At 32.6% G+C, this 25,413-nt stretch overlaps 2 pseudogenes across 1 annotated transcript; both read left to right on the top strand.

The window, feature by feature from the left end:
* Window positions 1-16,133: 16,133 nt before the first annotated feature.
* LOC149533465 (dirigent protein 23 pseudogene) lies at window positions 16,134-17,127 on the top strand (annotated as a pseudogene). Its single transcript, XR_016356799.1, has one exon. The product of XR_016356799.1 is annotated as a dirigent protein 23 pseudogene (transcript).
* A 3,746-nt stretch (window positions 17,128-20,873) lies between these two features.
* Window positions 20,874-21,467, top strand: LOC149533464 (dirigent protein 23 pseudogene; annotated as a pseudogene).
* The last annotated feature ends 3,946 nt before the right edge of the window (window positions 21,468-25,413 follow it).

Below are 25,413 nucleotides of genomic sequence, written 5' to 3'. Positions count from 1 at the left end.
GGTAATTGTAGGAGAGATCAAGGAATCAAACGGAGGACAGTTTCCCAAGCACATGAGAGATGGTGCCTTCCAAGGTCAAATTGATGGCATCGACAAAGGGAGAATCAGAATGACAGACGATTCCAGTCCAATTGCAGAAGTGGAGAAGGGGAGTCCAGTCGGGCAGAGAGGAGACATTCTTTCAAACAACAACTTTGAATTACAACATCGATTCTTATTGTTAATGATGTGAGATTTTTTTGAGATGATGAGGAAGAACATAAAAGATAAATTATATCTAAAGGCGACCATTCATTATAAGAGGGGTGTCGAACTTATATTAGCAATGAAAATATATAAAGGACAACCTGTCATTGACCCCAAATAAGTGAAAGTAAAGAATGTGACATTGCCATCAAAGACAATGAATGACGAATGTGAAACATATAGAACCATCTAAAAAACAATTACATTGGGACTCGTATAACCAGAGACACGTCGTAAAAATATATGAGATGATACATTGAATGGGGAATGAAATAGTAATCTACAAAGAACATCACAAATAGTACATGTCAACACAAGAATACGTTACTTATAATGCTAATTTCCACCTGCGATGCCATTGGTTGAGAATGAAAGAATGTGGAAAGACTATTTAATAAATTATCTATAGTCTTTCTATGCTACGTGTGAATGATGGGACCCCCTCAATGTAGGTAATTACATGGATACAATGCTTGACCCATTCTCCATCATTTCTCAAAAAAAAAAATTTAAACAAATACCACTTTAGAAATGTGACATTAGAATGGGCAACCTATCATATTAGAGGATTAGAAACATCGGTACAATGAAGAGTAAAATACCATAGATTTGTGATGTGTGCAAAAGGATAGAGGAGTAAACCCCACCTTCATCAATCACATACAACATGGCACATGATGGGGATAGAAATGATATATATTCTAAACATATATTCTTACGGAAGAGACTGATACATTGGATAGTACCTATCCACTTCACATTGAAGGTTACCCATGTGGGTGGAAGGTAGAGGTAAGTATTATGTTACTTAAAATTTAGTAGTTATATGGGAATAATATAAATTAGAATGCGTATATTATTCAAAGTAAAGGATTATTGTTTGGTATTATTTTAAGGTAATGTTATAAATTATGTATATATCATTGATATCTATTTAATTATGTTTTACTATCAAGTTGAATAAAAATATAAATGATTTTATTTATTGAAATAAAATGAACATATTTGTGATAATCAATTCTTTATATGAGAAATGTTAGAAATTGGATAATATCGTGTTAACCTATTGGGTTAGTACCATGAATATTGATGAGACTCAAAGTATGGAGCATGTGAGATATTGAGATCTCCATTGTCCGTCATGGCTGAGAATAAATGTACCATAAATATTGATGAGACTTGAAGCATGGAACATGTGAGATAATGAGATCTTCATTGCTCGCTATGGTCGAGAATCAATGTGCTAGAATATTATAATGTTGTCAACATATACATATGTGATTGGCTTTGGATAGAGGATGCATGTTCAAGAATAATCTGAAGGGGCATGCTCCTAAGAAGATGACGAGGTAGCTATGAGCTAGGAAGCCTGATCTGGAGATGTCCTTAAGATTGGGGATTAAGGTAGAGGGTAGAATAGTATAGTTAGATTTACTATTGTTTAAGTACTGACATTAATTTTGCAAGTATAATTGGTGCCTAACTAACCCTAATATGGGGACAATATAGTGGTCCCTAACTAACTTTGACATATTACATATGTTGGGCATAAAGGAAAAGAGAACTCAAGATTTAGAAATCGATCACTACTCCTATTCTTGCTCAACATATTCCTAAGACATGCAAATAAGGTTTGTATATTATATAAGGTATGGATTTTTATTGTTTCATATATAGAGTGAATGACTTTTTATTTAACATTTGATTATAGTATTATGAAAAATGTATGTAAATAAAGCTAGTCATTATGAATAATGACATCAATCATGAAAGTTATAAGGGTATATGAACAATACATACATCCTAAGTTGTAGCCAGGAAAATATTGTATTGATTCCATAGGAAAATAATAATATGTTGAAAATATCTGTTAAAGTATATATATAGAAAATGTAATATATGTATATATGGTTAATGTATATACTTAAATTAGATATTTATTATATTGAAATAATGGGGATCATTCTCAGATTAATGTCTAATGGAATGAAATATCAAATAAATGAATTATTGATGTACAAATGAGAATTTATTATCCTTGATTATTTTATTTATATAATCATTGTAATATCTTGCTTACTTCTATTTCTATTAGAGCATTTTCCTTGATCTTTTCATTCGATAATGTTATTGGAGGAAAAAGAGGGAGATTGGGACTCAGAGGGAGCTTGATATTTCAGGCAACCTTGAAATAGAGGGAGAAGACTGAGGATGTTATTTAGTTAACCTTCAGTGATCTCAACCTTAGGAGTAAGTAATGTTGAGATGGATTTCTCTAGTGATCAATAAATTGTTGTTGTTAAGAGGACCATGATTCATACATCGTGACCATGTGATTTTAATGGGCCTACCCACTATGTACATCGTAAGGAAGTGATGACTCCTAAATGACGTCACTTGTATTTACAAAAGTTACTGTAAGGAAATTTGAGTTATTGTGAGACATTAATGAAGTTTTTAAGAGTTCATTTGAACCATCTACAAGTCTCTCCTTGATGAATGAAACTTGAAATATGATTTGTAGAGTCATTCATGTGTCACAATCATACCTAATCAAGATACTGTCGTATTGTGGATGAGTTTGATAAAATGGAAGGACATGTTCACTTCTACTATTAAACAAAATGAATGTTTGGACCTTCAATGGATGAAAAGCAAAAGTTGGAACTTAGAAAGGAGTTGTCATATTTGATACAAAATTGTTCAACAATATAAGAATGAGTGGAAATTTTACATTGTGGGGGGACTAATAGTCAATGTTCCATTCCCACTTGAACCTTATTTAGAGGAGATATGTTCCATTCTCAAATAATCTAGAAAGACAAATTTTGAATCTTCATGTGCAGATAAGTATTTTTATCTTTTATATTTATCTACTCTTTGTAGTCTCTCTCCTATTTGTAATTCCATACATACTATAAGGGTTATTTGTCTTGATCTTTTCCTTTATATTTGAGGATATTCTTATAGGAAAAGAAGGTTGGCACTTTACATATGCTACCAAATATTGTGTAGACTCAATCTAATGATAGTAGCTCCAAAGACCCTAATGATCAAGATGGATAAAGTGAGGCTCTTGAAGAAAACATCCTTGATGATCGAGATTATGAGATTCTTCTACATTAAGAGGGAGTATGACACTTCTTTTAAGGCAACATAGTCTCTTAGAAGATTGATACACAGAGGGAGTCTAGAAACACATGAGTGCAACTACATGATTTTAATGGGCCCACTCATATGTATATCATGAGGAAGTGATGACTTATCACCAAAAAATTAGATATTAGATTTAGAGTGAGTTTGACAAGAATCCTTGGTGAAGAGAGTCTCTAAGGGAGTAACTACTGGACCTAACTTCCTAGGATCATTGTTTAGAGAGAGAATTTTTTAGGTGCAATCCTTCATGAATGATATCTTCTCGATGAGGAGAATTTTGAAGTGAAACTCCTTGTAATGCTTTCTTCTCTGTGAGAGAAAATTAAGGTGAAAGACTTTGTAACACCCTCTGAGTGGGTTCATAGTGGTTACTATTTCACATATAATATGTAATGAAAGGTGACAATATTTTATTGACATATATAAACAAAAGGTAATCATTGTAAGATGAAAATCTTATAAATGGTAGACCTATTATCTTGACATACATCATTAAATTGTTGTCCTAGAGTGTTCGAAGTCATGATAACAAACAAACATAAGGTAACCATTGTAAGGTGGTGACCTTATAAATGGTAAACCTGTTATCATGGTTCTTTGGGCTAGATTTCACTGGACACTATGATAACCAACTCATCATGGTTCTTTGGGCCAAATTTTTCCTAACACCATGATAAACAACTTGTTATGGTTCTTTGGGCCAGATCTTGTTAAACACTATGACATAGCTACTACCATAGACCACACTTAAGGTGGTGTTTAATCTTATATTAAAGTTATGAAATTTAGTTCAATTGTGTGTTATAAAAGGTGAGATGGTATCTCTTCATATTCTTGAGAGCATAATATGTTCTATATCAATCCTCCCTAACTAAGAGGGAGTGTTAAAGTTATAGCTTTAGTCGGATTGATTTGATATGATATACATTATTGTTACTGGTAATCATCATTTCCTATATATGGGTAAGTACACCAAGTTGTGGTGCCAAAAGGGGGGTATAAGTGGACACCTTTTTCCTGAAATCAGCAATTTTTGGACTTCAACAAGAATTTGAAGATAGTTACACTCAAAATTTTAAGATATGACAAAAATAAAAGTCATAGTCCTCTGAATCTAGTTTCTAAACTACTAATTTTTTTTCAAAATGGTTTAGTTTTAGGTCCTCAAAAAAGTGGGCCACAAAAAGTGGTACTGTTTATTCTAGAAAAACATAACATAGTACAAAGTGTGGCCCCCCTAAAATTTTAACTTTTTTTTTTGAAAATCTTTAATCGCTCTAGTCAAAAGTTACCTAACACTATGTAGTTTATCTAAAAAAAATTTGGGTAATTTTATAATGTGTATTTTTTTTTATGAATTTTTTAATCAGACACATCTCAAAAACGTGAAATATCTGTGTGCTCCCCCTAGAAATGATTGAAAACTAATCTAAAACCAAAAATTATTTTTTTCAAAGTGTGTAGAATGGAGTCTAGTTTCTAAAAAACTAAGTTGTTGCAAAATTCGATGAACAAGCTAAAATCTACAGCCCAATTAGTACATGTTGGTTTTTGACAAAAAATGGACATACATTCAAAAGAAATTATAGATAAAAGGCTTGAAATAGTTCAAATAAAAAATAAATTATATGGTTGTGTAGCTAACACAGAGACCTAAAATATCATGTAACCTGATTTTATTGATGCTCAACCACAAGGAAACTAGAAGGAGAGCACACAAGAAAAATCAATCATTTTTTGTATGTTTGCAGAAAAACACGTCTCAGACTAGTTTATAGAGTCCAAAGCTTTGGGTTGGATCCCCAAGGCAAAGCCAAACATTAGGCTTGGTAGAATGTAAAGCTTTAAATAGCACGTGTGCCCTATAGTGCGTGCGCACTATAGCGCGCGTGCACTATTTAAAGCCTTTTAAATTTACTTTTAAATAGCGCATACGCGCTTTGTAAAAAAAAAAATTTTGAAAAGTGCGCACGCGCTTTAATGCATACACACTATAGCACGTACCTGCTATGGATTGGCACATCCAAGCCATAGTGCATGCGCACTATAGTGCGTATGCACTATAGCACGTGCGCGCTTTGCAAAACTAGAATGAGAAAAAGAGGTGTCATCTTTTTGGCACCACAACTTAGTGCACTTACCCATATACTTATCCATGTTAATAATATATATATATATATATAGATAGATATATATTGTTATACATATTATTATTATTCATGTTAATGTATTATTAAAATGATGATTACGGAATAGAGATTCAAATCTACATTTGGACATCATTAAAGCTTGTCTCCAAAGTATCCCTAATTATGCTTTGAGTCTTTTTAGAATACCTGTGAAATTTATAGATACTATTGATAAAATTCAAAAAAAAAATTCTATGAACTAGAACTAAGGAAAAGAAGAGAATGACTCTGATTGCATGGGATCAAATTTGTAAGTCTATCAGGGGTGGTGGATTGGGAATTAGGTCTATACAAAGTATGAATAGAGCTCTTCTAGCAAAACAAGGATGGAGAGTTTATCATGATGATAAGGAATGTAGTACTACATGGAAACATAAGTATCTCTCTAATGCCAACTCTTTATCTGATTTCCTATCATCTCCTGATGTTCTTTCCCCTTCTACTATTTGGGGAGCTATTCAAGGAACTAAGAATACCTTAGCCAAAGGTTGTTCATGAAAAATTGGAAATAGGAAAAAGGTTAGATTTTGGGAAGATTCTTGGTTAATGGATCATCCTCTGATTGAGAACTTTGAGGATATAACTCAAGTTGACAGATGCAAGCTATTGTATGAGACTTTTGTGGGACATTATTGGCATAATAACACTTGTGTTAACCTGCTTGATGTTGACCAATTTTTTTATAACATCCAGATAATTTTGAATGCCTTTTATTTGTAACCCCATCATGAGGATAAGATGATATGGAATGCTGATCCTAATGGTCAGTTCAAAGTTTCTTCTAGTTTTAAATCTAAGGAGAAAGGTAATCAACCTTTATGGTCTCAAGCTTGGATAAAGGGTCTCATACCAAAAATAAATATCTTTTATTGGATTTTGTTTCAAAACAAATTCTCACTCAGGATAACTTGTAAAAAAGAGGCATTAATGTGGTAAATAGGTGTACTCTATGTAAAGGAGGTTTTGAAGACAGAGATCATTTATTTTTGAACTATTCTTACAGTCAACAAGTTTGGACCTCTATTCTCAATTATTGGAACATAATTTGGGCTCATCAAAATATTGTTGAACTTTGTTTTAAAAATTGGAGATGTCCTTCTAAGGATACTGATGTTGATTTTCTATGGAAAATTACTCTTCCACATCTCTGGTGGGGTATTTGGAAAGAAAGAAATAATAGAATCTTTAGAAATAAAGAAATGCCAGGGTGGGTTCTTGGACAAAATATTGTCAGGGCAATAAAGGAAAATTTTAAGTCTCAGAGAAGATGTGATCAAGACTTTCAAATTGATTCTCCAATGTTATCCAAAGGTTATAATATAAAAGAAGATGACCCAAGATTGATGACTAGATGGAAGGCTCCTCGTATTAGATGAGGGAACTTTGATGGTGTTGCTAAGGGAAATATGGGCAAAGAAGGTTGTGGAAGAGTTTTGAGAGATCATATAGGTAATATAATAGATGCCACTACAATACCTATTGGTATCTCTAGTAGTCACAAAGTTGAGGCAACTGTTGCTCTATATACTATGAGGCTAGCAATTGAAACTGGTTTTCCAAACTTCTGGATGGAAGGAGACTCTTTAAACATTGTTAATATGCTTAATGATAAAAATTCTATTACTTGATCGATTTGAGGCAAGTGTTATGAAAATTAAAACTTTAATGAATAAATTTGAAAAAGTGATTATATCTCACTCTATCTGTGAAGGTAATGCGATGGCAAATTGGATTGCCAACCATGCTATCCAAATGGGATATAAGATGACATGGAATGGTGACTTAAGTAGGAACGTGGATTTGAAAGCCCTTATTAATTATGATACAACTCATGCGACGGTGGGAAAGAATTGCCAAGATTAGCAATTTAATGATATTTGGGAGTGGGGTTACAGATGTCAGTGTTCTCTCCCCGAGGAAGTACATTTATGTGATTTTGATCCTGGCTTCACACATATCTATTTTGATGCGTGCCTTAGTTGTATCAATGAATGTATTATCTTTGATTAATTCATCTGTTCTTCGTCTCCATTTGATTCTGGCCTATTGCAGCAATTTGAAGTCTTGGAAATGGGTGGAGAACCATGAAAATAGGAGCCAAAAAATTGCAAGGCTTGGAAGGCCAAAGCTTTTGTATGGAATATTTTGTAGAAGGGTAATGTCACCACTTATTTGGAACGTCTCAATGGGTTTCAACCTCATGTTATTAAGGTGTTCTTCAAAAAATAGATTGAAGATAGGGTTTCTTTGCATGGAGTAACAGTGCATTTGATTGAAGAGTTCATAGCTAAGGTGACGGGTTTGCCTAAGGAAGGCATTAAGTTCAGCCAAGAAATGAGTATTTCAAATGTTGCGTCTAAGAAATTTCCCAAAACGAATGAAGAGGAGAAAAACCTAGAGAAGAATGGTGATTTTTATGAATTGGGTCAGATTAAGGTCATCTAGCAGGATGTGCTCTCGTGTATTCGTGAGTATTTTATTTTAGATGGAAGAGCTAAGCATGTTCATAAATTTCATTTTGTGTTCCTTAATCACTTTAGGCACAAGGATAGGTTCTCATTTTCTTTTTATTTGCGATTTTCTTTACTCCAAAGTTTGCAAGCTCATAGGGAAAAAGAGTCGCATCCTATTTTGCATGAAGGGTTAATTTTACTTATTGAGGGTTACTGTAAAAGTAAGGCCATTGTGTCTTCTCCTCCTTCTAAAAAAAAGAAGGGCTCTGTTAGCAAAACTTACTCTAGGAAGAGTAAGAGTGATGGTGTTATTAAGGGTAAAATGAGGAGTTTGAAGGAAGACACCTAGCAAACCCCTCAGAAAAATGTGGAAGAGATTACTGAGTTTGATAACTAAAAAAATAAGGAGGAGAAAAATTTGGAGGAGGAGAACATGGATGTGGGATAATTTAGCTCCAATTTGGAAGGCTACCCAGGAAGCAAGGGTGAGATTGGTAAGGATGATGAGGAAGAGAGTAGTGAGAAAAATACAGGGTCGGGTAATGTTGGTGAAGAGGAAAATCAGAGTGAGCATTCCAAGGGAGTGAGGGATGGAAAAGAAGAAATGGCAAAGAAAAAGGAGGACCCTTCTGATGTCAACGTGAGGGAAGAGGTAAGGACAAACAAGGATGAGTCTTTTGGTAGAGAAGAAATGGGGAAGGAGAAGAACACGTTTATTCAAAGGGATACTATGCTTTCTTTCCTGCATACTACAAAGCTTAAGGCCGATACCTCTCTGCAAGCTAACTCATGGATGTATAATGAATTAATGAGTCTCAAAAGGAAAATGGAAAAGGTGCAACGAAACTAGTAAATTGACCCTGCAAAGATTAGTAAGATGGAAGTGCAGGTGGGTAATATACTAGAGAAACTAAAGGAGTAGGAACAAAAACTTTGTTTGCTGATCAAAGAAAGTGGCAATAAGATGGAGCAGATTACTTCTAGTATTTGTGCTACTGCTGCAAGTTTAGGGAAGCGCACCAATGAAGAAATTATGTTTCCAGGGGGACCAAGTAAAAGAACTAGACAGAGCTCTAGGAAAAGGGCAATTGAGGCTACTGGAGGTTCGACTACTGATACTATCCAACACACTATGAAGATCGATAAAGAGGTGGTCAAAATCATAAAAGAGTTGCAATAGTAGCTAGTAGTGTCTCTAGTTTTTGGTCTCTATTTTTTGTAGTGGTCCTGGTATTTGGTCGTTGAAATTGGTTATTTTATCTGGTTTTTGTTTGTTGTTAAAACTAGGTTCCAAGTCCTTGTATAACCTAGGTTCGTTTTATGGTCCTTTTATGTGGTTTTAGGTCCTTGTAAAACTTGATTTTTCTACAGTTTAAACTGTAGGTTTGAGGTCCTTGTAAAACTTGGTAGTGCTTCATGGTTTTTCTTTTTCTTTTTTGTTAAGGGTTTCGGGGCCCCTTCAAAACCTGTTTTTACCTTAATCTAAAACAATGGCTATGATTCTACATTTGCAAAAAAGATCCTAGAAATTAACATGAACAAATGATGATAAAAGATACAAATATGGATGAACATGGAAGCATAACACATCATTTTATTACAACCCTTTATGCGTACAGATAATCATTTAACAACAAAATGAAAAAAAAGATGACAGAAGAAAGGAAGATGCATGAGATAAAATAGAATCACACATGACTACAACCATTTAATGTTACCCTTGATACAAAACGTTGTATACACACACATAAATACGTATATGATTATGCACACGCACGCACATGCGCGCGCACACACACACACACACACACACACACACACACACACACACACACACACACACACAAATTTAGGTATGCATACATTATATTTTTAGTCCTAGAAAAATAATTCATCATTTTAGTGTAACTCTTTATTCTTACCAATTATTGAAGTTAACAAAAAAATGAAACCCTTTATGTATACATATATATTTTAAAACCTAAGATTACATAAACTTGATATATAATAGTACATTTTTAAAATAATAATGTCCTCCATCCAAATGAAAAAAAATCAAAGTAGGGTACTAGCTTGGACAATAACTCTTTGAAGTTGATGGTGCATAAAAGTTCCCCTTAGCCTTGGAATTGTGCGAAGAGTATTCATACAAAGTAGGTGAGAATTCTGGTAATGAAAAATGAAGTTAACAATTCTTTTTATAAATACATTTAAATGGCAAGGTAATTGCATTCATTTGTGATAGTTTATTTTCAAATTCAAATATTGGTGGGAAACATTTATTCATTTCATTCTTAATTAGGAAATGTGCATCACAAGCTAAAATCTTATTGCTTGGAGATGTTTGGTCATTTCATACTTGCATATCCAATTAAATCCAATCATTTCATTATTGCATATCCAATTTAATTTTGATTCTATTTGGGAGCCTTACATTAGCTCTTGAATGCAAGCATTATTTGCACACAAAGTTATTGTACTTTCAAGTGCAAAGAAGTTTGGGAGAAAGTGCTTATGATATCCCAAAAAATTATTTTATGTATTATATATTATCAAATGAAAGACACAACTCATTTGTATTTGTACTTTGAATTCATTTTTACTTTAACGCCACTTGCATAAAGTGGTTTTTTTATTAACATATATATTTTAAAATAATAATAAAGTGATTCTAATTATTATAAGTTAATCACATGAAAACTAATATTTAATTTATTTATTTTTGCTCAACTATTTAGTCATGATTAAAAATGTATTAGAAATTAAATAAGTATTTTTTAAAATTAATTAAATGTGTGTATTGATTTAAATTTTCAAGAGATTGCTATAACTAACAAGAGCTCTAGAGATCTTTAGTCTTTCCTTCTTAAAAAAAGATTAAATACAAGATTTTAAAGATGTTAAAGTAAATATGTTTCAAATTTAATAAAAAAACATATATTAAAATTGAATAGAAGTTAGAATGCTACAATAACATAAAGCCTACTTGAAATATTACTCTAAGCAGTGTTATTTTAACTTGCTCTTATGACTTAAAAAATATGTTCAATATAAACTATAAAAATATTGAATATAGAGAGTTACCTAATTAAAAATAATATACTATTAACTTTTAAAGTAATAATCAAAATTCAAGTAATGGAATTAAAATAAACTAATTATATAAATAACTTGTCTTCAAATCCAGAAGACAAGTTAATTACAAATGGATTGTGGAAATTTGCTAATGTTAACTAATTATATATTAATACACTAAAAATATCTATGAGAACAGAACAATTCTACTACATTTTTTTTCGACACTAACTCTTTTCTATAGAAATTCTAAAGCACCTGTATATTTAATAGAAATTGAATGTTTTGAGAATGTAGTGACATACAATATTAATATTAAAAAACATTTTAGTTGTATCTCAACAATATAGCTCCATGATTAATTTGCAATAATTCTCTATAATGTTCCTTTTTGTCAATTTTAAAACTAGGTATTGAACACTATATTTCCTATCAATTTGGCTACTTTTCTTATCATAACAAAAAAGAGAGCTACATGTTTAACACTTGTCACTTAATATGGTACACATAAGTCAGTGAAGCCTGTTAATCTAAATTACACTCAAGCCTACAACAAATCATTCATTTATTAGTTTGAAACCTTCTTTTACAACTTGCAAGAGATTGAAAATTATAGTTGATTTCATATGTTGCAGCTCTTAGATTTGTTCCTATGATTAAAAAATTCACTTCATTTCTATCATATAATATTTTACTGTATATTGCGTAAAGCTAGTTATTTCAATTGGTGCAAGTTTTGGAACAACATTTCAAACATAATATATTGTTGGGGAGTCAACAACAATAACAAACCAATTAATTGCCTCATGTTTGGTAATTTTTGTTTTTCACATTTAAGAAGTGTAGATAACTGAGCTATTTGATGTGTCTAGTTGCATTTTTCAAGTTGATTTGCTATCTAGCTATTTTTGAAATTATTTATTTGGAAACTATACTATTTTTCCCTTTTGAAATTTCATATAGTTATGGTATTCTAGAATATGTAGGTTGAAAGACTAATGTGACTCTGAGATATTAGCAATGTATTTTAGGTGTAAATGTTTTCCCAGACATGTATATATTTATTGCATAAGCCTTCTTTTATAGTTTGAAGAAGACATTTAGCCAAAATTATTGGTCCATTGAGGAAATTAGGCATTTATATTGTTTAGTGTTGCTTAGAATTTCTTAAGTGGTCTGAGGTGTTTCGGTTGTAAATATTTCTAACTAGTTCAAAAAATGAAAATAGTGGAGGGTGTATATCAAAATAGGGGTGCATTCAAGTCTACAGAAGTAGGCCTTGCAATATCACTAGGAGACATTACATTCAAGGTCAATATCAATACAATTGTGTATTTATGTACCATTTACATGATGGTATTTTGTTGCTTGATTCACAATTCTTAATTGTACTTGATGAATTTTTGTAGTGTTTATCCTCTATGTTCAATTCTTTAGATGCAGAAATGCAAAATTTGAACCTTAGGATGCTAAAATATTCTAATATTTCTCTGAGATTTTGTCTAGCAATTGAGACCAAATTTGGCAATAGTGACAATGGGAAGGGATGTTGGTGTGATAATTCTAACATCAAGTGTGAGTAGTTGCATAGATGCCTTATTTTTTCTTAGATTTTTGAAAGACCAATGTCTTCCATGTATGCCTTAGTTTTTAAAATAATATAATTGTTCAAGCTACAGATCTAATTAGGAAACTTCTACTATTTGTCAAAAATGGTGCAATATAGTCTAAAAGGAATTTCAAAATAAATGCAATAACTTTGCTTTCCCATAACCACTGCATCAATCATAGTCTTGCGTTCACAACCATAATATAAACATAACAATGTCAACTAAGATTTCTTTTTGGCTCAACAAATTTTAGTGGTAGATATTCAAATTTCTCCATTTTTGGAATTTTTCCAAATAATTTTCCATATTATGATACTTTGATGATTAGTTTTCTAAAATGTGAAGCAAAATCTCTGAAATTATGTACCCATGATGTTGTTATAATCTAGTAATAGTAACTAAAGGTGGTACCATAGAGTTGATAGACATAGATACTAATAATCCTGTCAACTAAAAATTGCATTTGAATTAAAAAAAAACATATATACAATGCTTAGTAGATAAATTTATAAATATATGCCTTGCAATCATCAAAGAGTATGTTTGAATGCTGTTACTAGATTTTATCACATCAGGCCATCTATTCATTCCCTAGATATGGACCCTATTCCAACATGTCATGCCCAAATTACATGAGGTCAATGTTTTCTTTAGACATATCCAAAATTAAAGTACAAAGTTAATACGAACAATACCCTTGATCAAAATTGTTAATGCCCTAAACTTCATGAGCTTGGTATGCTACAAAATCATTTCAATTGCAATAAATCATAATTTCTTTACAAAGTGCAATGCAATTGGGATGTGGATATTGATAAATATTAATACTTAATCGGATCCATCTTTGCAGTGAAGGATTTGAGGGAAAAGAGAAGTCCAAACATAAGCTTGATGTCTTGCAAAGGGATGAGAGTTGTGTCGGGGTGCATCTAATCCTTGTAATAAAGGCATACTCCATTCCTATTGAAAACATACATGTACCTCATTTTATTGATGTTGGGTGGTGTTGCACTTGGCATCTCTAATCCTCCAAAGAACTGCATTGTGGCAGCCTCAAATGCATACATAGAGAATTATTATTTTGTTGTAGTATTCTAGCAGACATTAGATTCTACCAAGCTTCATGAAACTACAACATATATTGTATATAGTTGTGTAATCCAAATATTCCAAGGATTTTGAAATGAAGTTGTGCATAACACAAATCTATTCAAGGATTCATATCAATATTGAACAGCTAATTATTCTTAGCTATTTTAATCCATATTGGCTTTAGCTATGGTTTTGCAAATGCCCATTACTCCAAAATAATTAAATTGAAATTGAAACTTCAATAGATCATGACATATTCATATATCTGCCCAAAATGAGCAGAAATAAGTGTTCAATGAATCATGTAATAGTTTGTTACAAAATTTCTATTTTGAACAAAAAATGGTTGAAATAACAATTTAATTTTGTAAAATTTAATAATTGTCTAGTTATGAAATACAAAACAAATAGTAATACTTTAGTGGACAAACAATACAAAGATTTCAGAGAATTTGCACAGTGCATTCTAAGCACATATGCTATTGGTTTTGCTAAATGTGTTTCTATAAAGCCTTACATTGGCTTAATGCATAGACAGTTCTTTCCACGAAGTGGGTTTTGATATGTGGTTGCTACAATGGTTGGAGCTTTGGATGTCTTTGCTATGGGTGCACCAAATAAACTTGGACACTGTATGTTCTATTATTTTTTTATCTCCAGTATTATAGAAGCATGATTATCAACTTGTAGAACTTGTATGACATGCACAGTGCAAATAAAATATCTATTTGATCTAGAAGTTTGTTTAAATCTAGAAGTTTCATTGAATTGACAATTTTATTGAATTTCTGAATGAAGAAAATAATAAAAACCCTGGGAAAATTAGAATGAACCAATGAGAAAAAAAAAATCTTATAGAATTGAAAATAAAAATAAAAGACGAGTGAAACAATGGTAATCACATGGAAAGAAAAATTGTGAACGACATACTAATGCAGAAGGTGTACAAGGTAAGTTAAATAGTATCTCCAAATGACACATCGTGAAGTAAGATGATGATGAAGAGGAAAATGGGTGTAGTTTGCAAGTAAAAATTACAAAACTCAACCACAGTAATGAAAACATTTGATCTTGCATATTTCTCTTAGCAAAAAGGGGGAAATCATGAGGGGAGGAGGAGAATGTTTACTAAATACCAGAATTAGAATAAGTATGCAGATGAAATATGGCAACACATTTCCTTGAGAGAGGGGTTAGGGTAGATGATGACTTCTAGGTACTGCAGAGAGAGAGGAAAGGAAATGAAATCAAGTTGTGTTAAAGATAACAAGTTAGTAGGCCATACCTGTTGATCTAAAGCCGAAAATTGAACTACTGGAAGTGGAGAGCCTACTAGATTTTGTCACAAGTTTGAATAGCATAAGCTTCAGATCAAACCTGCACAATATTTCCTTGTGTCTGGTAACATCCCATTGCGATCTCTACTTTAGGCAGCATCATTGAAGTGTCAATTTACATGTACTACAAGTGTCTTGCATGCAGAATGACAAATGTTACTAGAAAGATCGCCTTTGTAATTACCATAATATTTGAAAGAGGAAAATAATAAAATTGCCTGAAAAATCCCAAACAATCAATTAGGGAAAAGATATAAATGTGGAAAAATAAAATTTAATAGAAAAAATTTCATTAAGCATAGAATAAAAGACTTACAGGGAAATTTCAAGAAGTGAATAAATTGAAAAAAGTTAATCGAAAACTATAGTCTCTAGGGGAGAGGACCCAATAGTTGAACGGATTCCAATTGTTGTGATAGTAATTGTTCACTTAATGTCCAATTTTTTTGAAAAAATTGTACCAATACTTGTGACTTTAAAGTTGTTAGTACAATGATGATTACCCAAAATTGAATGAAAATGTACCCTTTGTTTTAAAAAGTAACCAATGATGTGATGCCACATGAGCTGTTCAACTATGGGTACTCTTTATGTGCTATTATTGGTCTCACTTTTTTTTTGGCCTGTTTTGGACAACTTGGCAAAAAGCATGCTGATGTGGCATTATAACAGGTGACGTGGACTTGAAACCTTAGTTATAAGTAGGCGACTCGCCAAGTAAGCTACTGTAAAAAATTGAGAGCGATTTGAAATTTTTACGTAAGATTTTGATAAGCGTGAAGTTAGGGTGTTCAACTACTTGGTCCTCTCCCCTACCTATGCTAGGTGGGACTAAAAACGAATAAGAGCCTGATTGCCTATTGATCCCTTAATTGCCTCACAAAACTTTTGTGGCAAGTCAGAACTCCTCGTGGAGTGCGTGATCCTCAAAAGCAAATACAGTTGTTCGAAAAATCAACGAAAGATCCCACGAGAAGAAACAAAAAGCCATTACCTAACACACAGATGGCTATTTTTTTTCAAATTCAATCATACAACTAATTTTAAACTCCAAGCTCCGCTGTACGTCAGATATTTGATGCTTTTGGGACAAAACAAATGATTAAAGTCATGTTTTTTTCCACTGCCTTGTTGAAGAAGTATCAGCCTCCACATCATTTGGTCTCCCATTGTTTGCATAGATTAATCGTTGCTTTTATATTTGGGTTTGTTCAGACCCAAATATAAAAGCAACGTTTGACGCCTCTGTTCATACGGTACCCAATTGTTCACATCTCTGGCATTTGGAGAAGATGGGTTTGCATTCAAAGTTTTGGGCATTTTCATTGCTGCTCACAATCATCGTTTTTGCCTCTCAAACGACCGAGACGGCTGCGAAATTGAGAGTAGGAAAGGAAAAAGTAAGCAACTTGCATTTCTATTTCCATGACAAAGTATCAGGAGAGAATGTGACGGCCGTGGAGGTCGCCCACGCCCCATCCACCAAGTCTTCGCCCTCTTTCTTCGGATCAGTAGTTGTCATTGACGATCTCCTGACGGAGGGTCCCGAACCCACCTCCAAATTGGTGGGCAGAGCCCAGGGTCTCTATACTCTGGCCAGTCAAGAGGATTTTCAGCTGTTAATGGCGGTCACTTACGTCTTACAGAGTGGAGAATTTAATGGAAGCACACTGTCCGTTGTGGGTCATAATGCTGTCTTGGATGAGGTAAGGGAGATGCCGATTGTGGGAGGAAGTGGGAAATTCAGGATGGCTAGAGGATATGCTCTCGCTCAAACACATTCCATTGACCTTACCTCTAAGAATGCAATTGTCCATTACAATGTCACTGTTCTTCATTATTAGTACATCAATATCCTCCATGGATGTTGTATTCATCATTGGGGAACATGAAAATTGTAAGCGTCATGTCTCTTTATTTGCATCAATTTGTGTGTTAAAGGAAATATCAAGAGATTAACTTTGTCTTAGGTGATGGTAATGGGTACTTTTTGTGTCTTGCATTCGTTCTTCAAAGGACAGGAAATAGTATGCTCGTTAGGGATTGTGTGGCCCGTAATGCAGATCTTCTTCCAAGATGCTTTTGTCCATAAGCAAGTTATAGATCAGGGGAAGTTAAAAGGGTAGACTTATAATGAATGGTTTAGAATGTGTTATTTTGTTTGTAGATTGGGTGAAGTTAAAAGGGTAAACGTATTATGAATGGTTTAGAATGTGTTATTTTGTTTGTAGATTAGGGGAAGTTAAAAGGGTAAACGTATTATGAATGGTTTAGAATGTATTATTTTGTTTGTAGATTTAAGAGGTCTTGATAACTTTTTGTTTTGGAGATTCAATTCGTTGAATATTGTGTGCACTATTGTTATTAGGATGGTTAGTAAAGAGCATAAGAAGACAGAGAAAGAGATTTGATATAGTGTGATATTGTTATCAGGATTTAACTATGTGATTTTGAGTCAAACTCATTGACCTATGTTTTATGGGTAGTGATTCAACATGAATCCACCTCTCATGAGAATAAATGGAACACTTAGCACTCATTGGATTTAGGTGATGCTATTAGGATTTAACTATGTGATTTTGAGTAAAACTCATTGACCCATGTTTCACCCTTGTGAGCATCACCTAGATCCAATGAGTGCTAAGTGTTCCATTTATTCTCATGAGAGATGGATTCATGTTGAATCACTACTCATTAAACATGGGTCAATGAGTTTGACTCAAAATCACACAGTTAAATCCTAATAGCAATATCACAATAAGATTTGATGTCGTTAAAAAGTATAGAGTTGAGCATCTTAATTTTATGTTTCTTAAGATAATTCATGGTAATTTTAATTTTTTCAATTTCATATAGTAATTTATTTGACATGTTTGTTGGTTATAGTTAAGATATCAGATCTACGTTATCAAACATGATATTTCATTAGCATGTTTTTTTATTCTTGTGTCTAAGATGTCTTCCTAGAAAGTTATACTCTATGCCATGTTTTATTAGTTTGTTGATGTGCAACACATGTTTTGTTGATCTTCAAATCAAATGAATAAATTTTGTTCAATTTTCACTACTTATCATCAACACTAACAAGTCATCACAATTACTAATGCTTTAATATTAAATATATTAGGAATAGTCATCTCCTCTTTATGAAGATTGTGAGAGTGATAATTGATAATTAAATTCTACTAACAAGGAACTTGAATGTGGATGGATGAGAACACTAACTTTTTAAGATGATGAAGGACTAATTTTGATATCACCAAATTTCAACATTTTTAGGACTATAAATATGTTCATCTATTGTAACTTTAGTAATGATGGGTTATTCTGTCTCTTTTTGTGTAGTTTAATTTGAGAGAATTTTAATCATTCAAAAATATTTTTCTATCTTTGTGTTTTTTATTAGTTTGTATAAAGTGCATGATTTGATCAAGAAAGAAGTCCATTTTTCTTTAATAGAGAAGACAATGTGTTGCATATGAGAGATTGTACATGTATATTTGAGGTAGATAAATTTGTTTAGTGCCAAGACAATCATATTAATTGTTGTTCATGCTTGGATATGAGTTATTGCATCTAATGGTGAGTTTGCTCACATAGCCCTAGGTGAAAATATCTTACATGCATATTGTTGTGTTACTAGAACTATCTGTGTACCTATTGAATTGCATTTAGATGGATGTAGTGGCAATATATAATAGTTAGAGACTAGTCAAACGTCGAATATTAAGATACATGAATAATTGGCCTAATTTAGTTTTTGTTCACCTAACCTCGTAAAAGGGCATGCTACATTTGGTGACTTAGCCACATCTAGAGACTTGGAGACTACTAATGGTGATATACAATTCTAAATGAATCATTTGATATTTTTATGTTGATAAGTAGGAGTTATTTTCCACAAGTCAAATTGTGATATTGATATCAATATTTCATTGTGTAGTTTTAGAGTCGAACTCATTGAACCATGTAACATGAGTAGTGATTGACACATGAATCCATTTCTCATGAGAATAAATGAAACACTTAGCATTCATTGGATCTAGGTGATGCTTGCAGAGGTGAAGCATCGAGACTTCCTGGGAGGTCACCCATCCTAGTACTAGTCCATCTTCAGTGCGCTTAACTATGAAGTTTCCTTCATGGTTAAACCCACTTTACTTGAAACCTCATTTGCAAAACCTTCACCAAGTGTTGTGCCTTATGAACCATTCATTAGAAAGCCCCTTAAGCTCATCAATTGATGAGAAGGAAGTATTTTCCACAACAAGTCAATTTGTGATATTGCTATCAGGATTTAACTGTGTAGTTTTTTAGTAAAACACATTAACCCATGTATCATGAGTAGTGATTCACAAATGAATCTATCTCTTGTAAGAATAAATGGAACACTTAGCACTCATTAGATCTTAGGCTAAGTGTTCCATTTATTCTCATGAGAGATGGATTCATGTGTCAATCACTATGCATGATACACGAGTCAACAAATTTGACTAAAAAACTACACAGTTAAATCCTAATAGCAATATAACAATATTTATGTTGAGCTGTGATTTATAGAAGGTGTCATCTATGATTTCTTTTCTATATGTCGATCCTTCCTCTTTTTAAAACTTTTAGACCCTCTAAATATATTGGTCTTTTTGTAGACCACAGATTTTTGCAAGAAGTATGTGATAGTGTAGAGTCAATGGCGCCTTCTCGTTCTCATTAATTGTGTCTTCTTTGCATCTGTCATCATGTTTTTTCCCCTTGTTGGTCATGTTTTCCCCTTTTTTGATTGAATCCCCCTTATACACTACATTCCTCTAAGATTTTCATTCATGTAATGAGACTCTGTGATCTGCTTGATTTGACTTGTTTGTTTGATCTCTTAACTAATGGAAACATCCAAGACAATAAAAATATGAACAAATTGACATGTATGTTCAGTTTAACTCTACATTTTTACATCATTTTGAAGTACATTTGATTTCTAGAATGATCATTTTACCTTTACATATTAAGCACTCAAAAAATTAATATCAAATAAACTCCCTTTTTTAATCCCAAAAAAATTTTAAAAATTGTATAAACTATAAATGTCTTATTTCTAAATGTTGAAACCATTACAGTAACTTAAAATTAATGTGTGTTCTTTATACATATCCAATGTAAATTCAAATGTCAGTCTTAACTATTAAACATCACTATAAATATATAAGTCTTTACTATCAACATTACTTATAGTAATGGTGGTGGTTAGCTCAATGCCTTTGCTAACACCCAATCTACTCATGTCACATGTCCTCTCTAATATGCATAATACTCCCCATAATGGAAGTCGCGATCTTTAACTAGATGATTCAATCTGCATCATCACTATTGAGAGCATAATGTCCTTTAACTACAATTTGCATACATTTCTACTAGTAGAGAAAATTCTTCTTTCCTTAATGCAGCTTGAGTAGATCTATATCATGTTCCAAATCTCCTAATTGGTACAGGCTGGGGGGAGTCGGCAAAGGATGTACAGTCTGGTTTTACGCTTGCCAATTGCATTTGGTTGGAAGATTTTACAACCTTTTCAATAAATTTATTTTCGTTCAACCAGCAATAATGGGATCCTGTCAAAAAAAAATTAAAAAAAGTTCACGTGCCCTGTCAATGCTTTTGAATACGCTGTCAGAGATTTGGTAGCCTGGCTTTCCACCTGCCCATCCCATGTGACTGAAATTAGGAAAGTTAAAAAGAAGCAATTTGCAATTCTATTTCCTCGACACGGTTTCGAGACAAAACGTCATGGTCGTTGAGAGGTGCTATCTTTAAAATCATATAAGGGAGGAAAAAATTAAGTTTGGAACAAATAGCTCAATTTTGATTATTTAACATTTTTGGTTTAGAATTCAAATCTTAGTGTGTGATGTTTCAGTCATTCGATTGAGGTGGAGTCTACTCCATCGACCAAATCTTCGTCCACTTTTTTTGGAACAGTAATGGTGATTGAAGACCTCTTGATGAAAGGATCTAAGCCCACCTCCAAACTGTTGGGGGAGAGCTCAGGTTTTATACGCTTTTGCTAGCCAAGTAGAAACTAAACTGTTAATATCGATCACGTATGTTTTTCAAAGTGTGGAATTTAAGGGAAGCAAACTCGTCATTGTGGGTCACAACAATGTTTCTAAAGATGTGAGGGAGATGCCAATTGTGGGAAGGAGTGGGAATTTCAAGATGGCTAGAGGATATGCCCTCGCCCACACATTTTCCCTCGATCCCAACACTGACAATGCAATCATCCACTGCAATGTCATTGTCCTTCATTATTATTAGTATTACTTGTGTTGATTGACACTCTAGCATCTGTTAGGTAGCATGCATTTGCATCTATTTGTGTGTTGAAGGAAACTTATCAGCGTTTTAGTTGATGATAATGGGTTTCTTTTGTCTATTGTATTTGTTTTTGACAACCACTTTTAAATATTACATATTAATGGAAAAATTAAGTTTAGAAAATAAGTCAAATTTAATGACTATTTATCAACTCAAGGATCAAGTCTTAGTGTGTGATGTTTAAGTTATTTGTGTTTTGAGGGGAAAATTAAAGAATAGGGTTCACTTTTAGAGGTTATGTGGCCCATAACACAAATCTTCTCACATCTACATGAAAGATGTACTTCAAGGTGTATATTGTATAATGATTTTGTCATCAAATCAAATAACTTTATGTTAAGAAATGTTAAATATAATGAATGGTTTAGAATATATATTACTTTTATTGTAAGTTTTGTAAAAGTATTCATAGTTAGGGAGATGATTTAGTAGTTGAGCATCTTAATTTTATGATTTTCTAATTTTGAAATGGCAAGTTCAAATCATTTATGTTTTTGTATCACTTTACTTGGTGATCCTTTACTTATGATTAAGGTTTCAAATCTATATCATCAAATATGATGTCACGTCAACATTTTTTTTTTGTTGAGGTGTTCAAATTGGCCAAAAATGTTAGATACATGATACTTGTGCACTAACTCATGCTTTATAGGTGTGCTCATTTAATTAAATGTGTGTTAGTGTAAGAATTTAATTAATATACCTGGGCTTTTAATCTTAATTAGTCATTCCTACATGTGTGACACTTGTTTGTACAACTAGTCATCATTTAGGAGTTGCTTATTGGATTTGTTGATTTCATTTAGACAACATACCCTGGCTTCATGAGAGAAAACTTGCCACCACTCATTAAGTATTGGGTTCACTTTCTCATTCGATCCAATCGCTCTTGCTATATGTATTGTTGTTTGTCTTTTCTTTTTTAATATCTATGGAAGGTTGATTTTGGTACTCTTATTCGTTATTTTGGTCAAATAATTTATCTCTTTAGATCTTGTTAATTATTTCATGGTGTCAAAGCACAGGTCATCAATTCAAGTCCCTCAAGCCTTATACCCTTCATCCCCATAAGCTCAACTTTTTGACATAGTAATATAGTGGGTGGGAATCCCACATGGTATGTGGTTGTATTTGGCTCTATCATGGGGGTGGGTGTGAGGGTGGGAAGGGGGGTGTTGTTGGTGTAGAAACTATATCCCCAATGAGATCCCTCTCCACCACCAATACATGCTTTTGGTGTGATGACAAAATCTACAATGTTCAACCATGAAAAAAATTATCTTATTGATTCATAAAATATACTAGTAAATAGGCATTATGAATAAAAATGAAATATTTTACATGAGAACAGTTATAAAACTACATTATATAAACGGACTATCACTAGTTTAATGAATTAAAGAAAATCTAAAACTACTAAAACATGTAATACAACAACATCCTCCCTATTACATTAGTTCAAACAAGAGTGGAACAATGCAAGAATTTTGAACCCAATCCTTTTTAAGACATTGATGGACCATTGGGCATTAAGTCATATTTTCATGGCTCATTTATCCAAAGTTGTTACAATTGCAATATGATTGGGTAATACACCCATTTGACCACTATTGGTAGTCAATATTATTTCTTAAACATGTGAATCCAAAACAACTTGATTGGGAGTGAGTACACAAAGATTTAGGTTTCTTTTTTTTTTTTTTTTTTTTTTCCTGAATCAAAGTCATAGTGGACCACTGGTCATTGAGTCATATTTTCATGAGTTATATCCAAAGTTGTTACAATTACAATATGGTTAGGTAATACACCCGTTTGACCACTATTGGTAGTCAGTATAATTTCTTGAACTTATGAATCCCAAAAAACTCTATTAGGAGTGAGTACACAAAAAATTTAGGATCATTTTTTTTCTTTAAATTTCTTTAAGTTCATATCCTTTGTGGTAGCTTCACCTACCAAATAAAAGACTTTTTGGGTGGACCATCTAATTCTCTAAAAGGATCATTTAAAAATCTCTAATCATCTCTATTAGCCTCACATTTTTACCAAGGAAGTTGGTGAATACCTCTGCTACAAAATGTTTGTGACAAAAACCATTCAATTTCTCTTGATCTTACCATGATTAAACAATCGTCTTCTAATAATTTGTCTAATTCGAAAATAGATATAATATCTTGAATTTCCTTCTAACATTGCAAAGTTTGTTTAATTCCTTCTATAGTTTCATAATTTTCTTAACCTACGCTTGAAGGTTGGAGCATAGTTGATGTGGAATCTAGTCAATCTACCTCTAGATAGATGCCCTTAGCAACTAATCCACTTGATAATATTGCAGTAGCATCTAAATGTGCAAATATTGTAGCATTGGGATTAGTCAAGTCATCTGTAGGTACATAAAGAACTTTAATGGAGGTTATAGATATTTCTTTTGTAGAAGTTATTCTCTCTTGTAAAGAACCCTTTTTCATACTAAGAGTTTGCTCACAACCCACTAAGGAAGGAATTCTTCCTAATAACGTGGATACCTCTGATCCTGCTTGGAGAAAATGGAAGATATTATCACTAAATTGAAGTACATATTGTTTATTGACATCTTAAAAATATTTAGCCATCGTTAAAGCAGTTAAACCTACTCTCATATGAGCTCATGGTGGTTCATTCATCTGACCATAAACTAGAGACAATCTGGATTTAGATATATTTCGCTTCTAATTAATGACTACTTATTCTTCCATTTACTTATAAAGATCATTTCCTTCACAAGTACGTTCTCCTACTACACCAAACACATAAACCCCTCCATGAGCCTTAGCAATTTTATTGATTAATTCCACAATAAACATTGTTTTACCCACTTTAACTCCTCCAAATGACCCAATTTTCCCCCCATGGTGATAAGAAGCCAAAAGATCGACCACGATAATGCTTGTTTCAAATATTAAAATTTTGGTATCCAACAGTGTAAAGGTAGGAGCAGATCTATGGATAGGACATGTTGTGAGAGCATCTACAAGACCTAAGTTATCAATGGGTTCCCCAAGAATATTAAAAATTCTTCCAAGAGTAGTTTCACCAATTGGAACACTAAGTGACCCTCCAATATCAATTACTTTCATTCTTCTCAACAAGCAGTGTATAACACTCATAGAGAAATCTTTAGCTTTATTATTTCCTAATAATGGTTGTACCTCAAAAGTCACACTTTTTGGTTCACCAATTGTATCATTATCTTTTACTATCAAAGAATTGTAAATTTTATGCTTATTACCTGGAGGGAAAGATACATCTAGTACTGGGTCAATTATCTGAGCAATATGCCCTACCTTCTTTTTAACAATTGTGGAAACCCCAAAAATAAAAGGATTGTTTCTCATAAATAATAAATATGATATTGATTCTAATTTCTAATGCTAGCAAAAAAAACCTAAAAAAACACAAATGCTCTATAATGAGTTGATCAGTCAATAATCATTTTAGTGTTCTAACTTCACTTTACTTAATAATCTCTTTCGTTGTAAAGTTCAACTTCGATAATGATCTCAAAATGGTTTCATTATCATTATTTATAGAAATGAATATCTTTTATTCAAAATAGAGTAAAATTTATTTGTTGCGATTTATTACTCAATCATATAAAACATGTTTCACCTACTATTGTATTTGAACCAATGACTTGTCGTATGAAAGTGATACTCTAACCATTGTGTTAAGTAGGTTCTATAATGATTCATACCTAAATTATAGGCATAATTAGACATATAAAAAATATGGCCTTAAGAATGATAAAATCAAATATCATCTTGACAAAAAGTGATATATTTTATTAGTATATCTTTAAGACTAAACTATGAAGAGCTATAGCTCAACTAGGTAAGTCGACCTACTT

This window comes from Cupressus sempervirens, chromosome 10 (genome assembly GCF_028749045.1).
Source record: "Cupressus sempervirens isolate cs-2001-9-10 chromosome 10, ASM2874904v1, whole genome shotgun sequence".
NCBI lineage: Eukaryota > Viridiplantae > Streptophyta > Pinopsida > Cupressales > Cupressaceae > Cupressus > Cupressus sempervirens.
The sequence above is the reverse complement of the archived record's forward strand: the minus strand, read 5'-3'. Positions and strand labels throughout refer to the sequence as shown.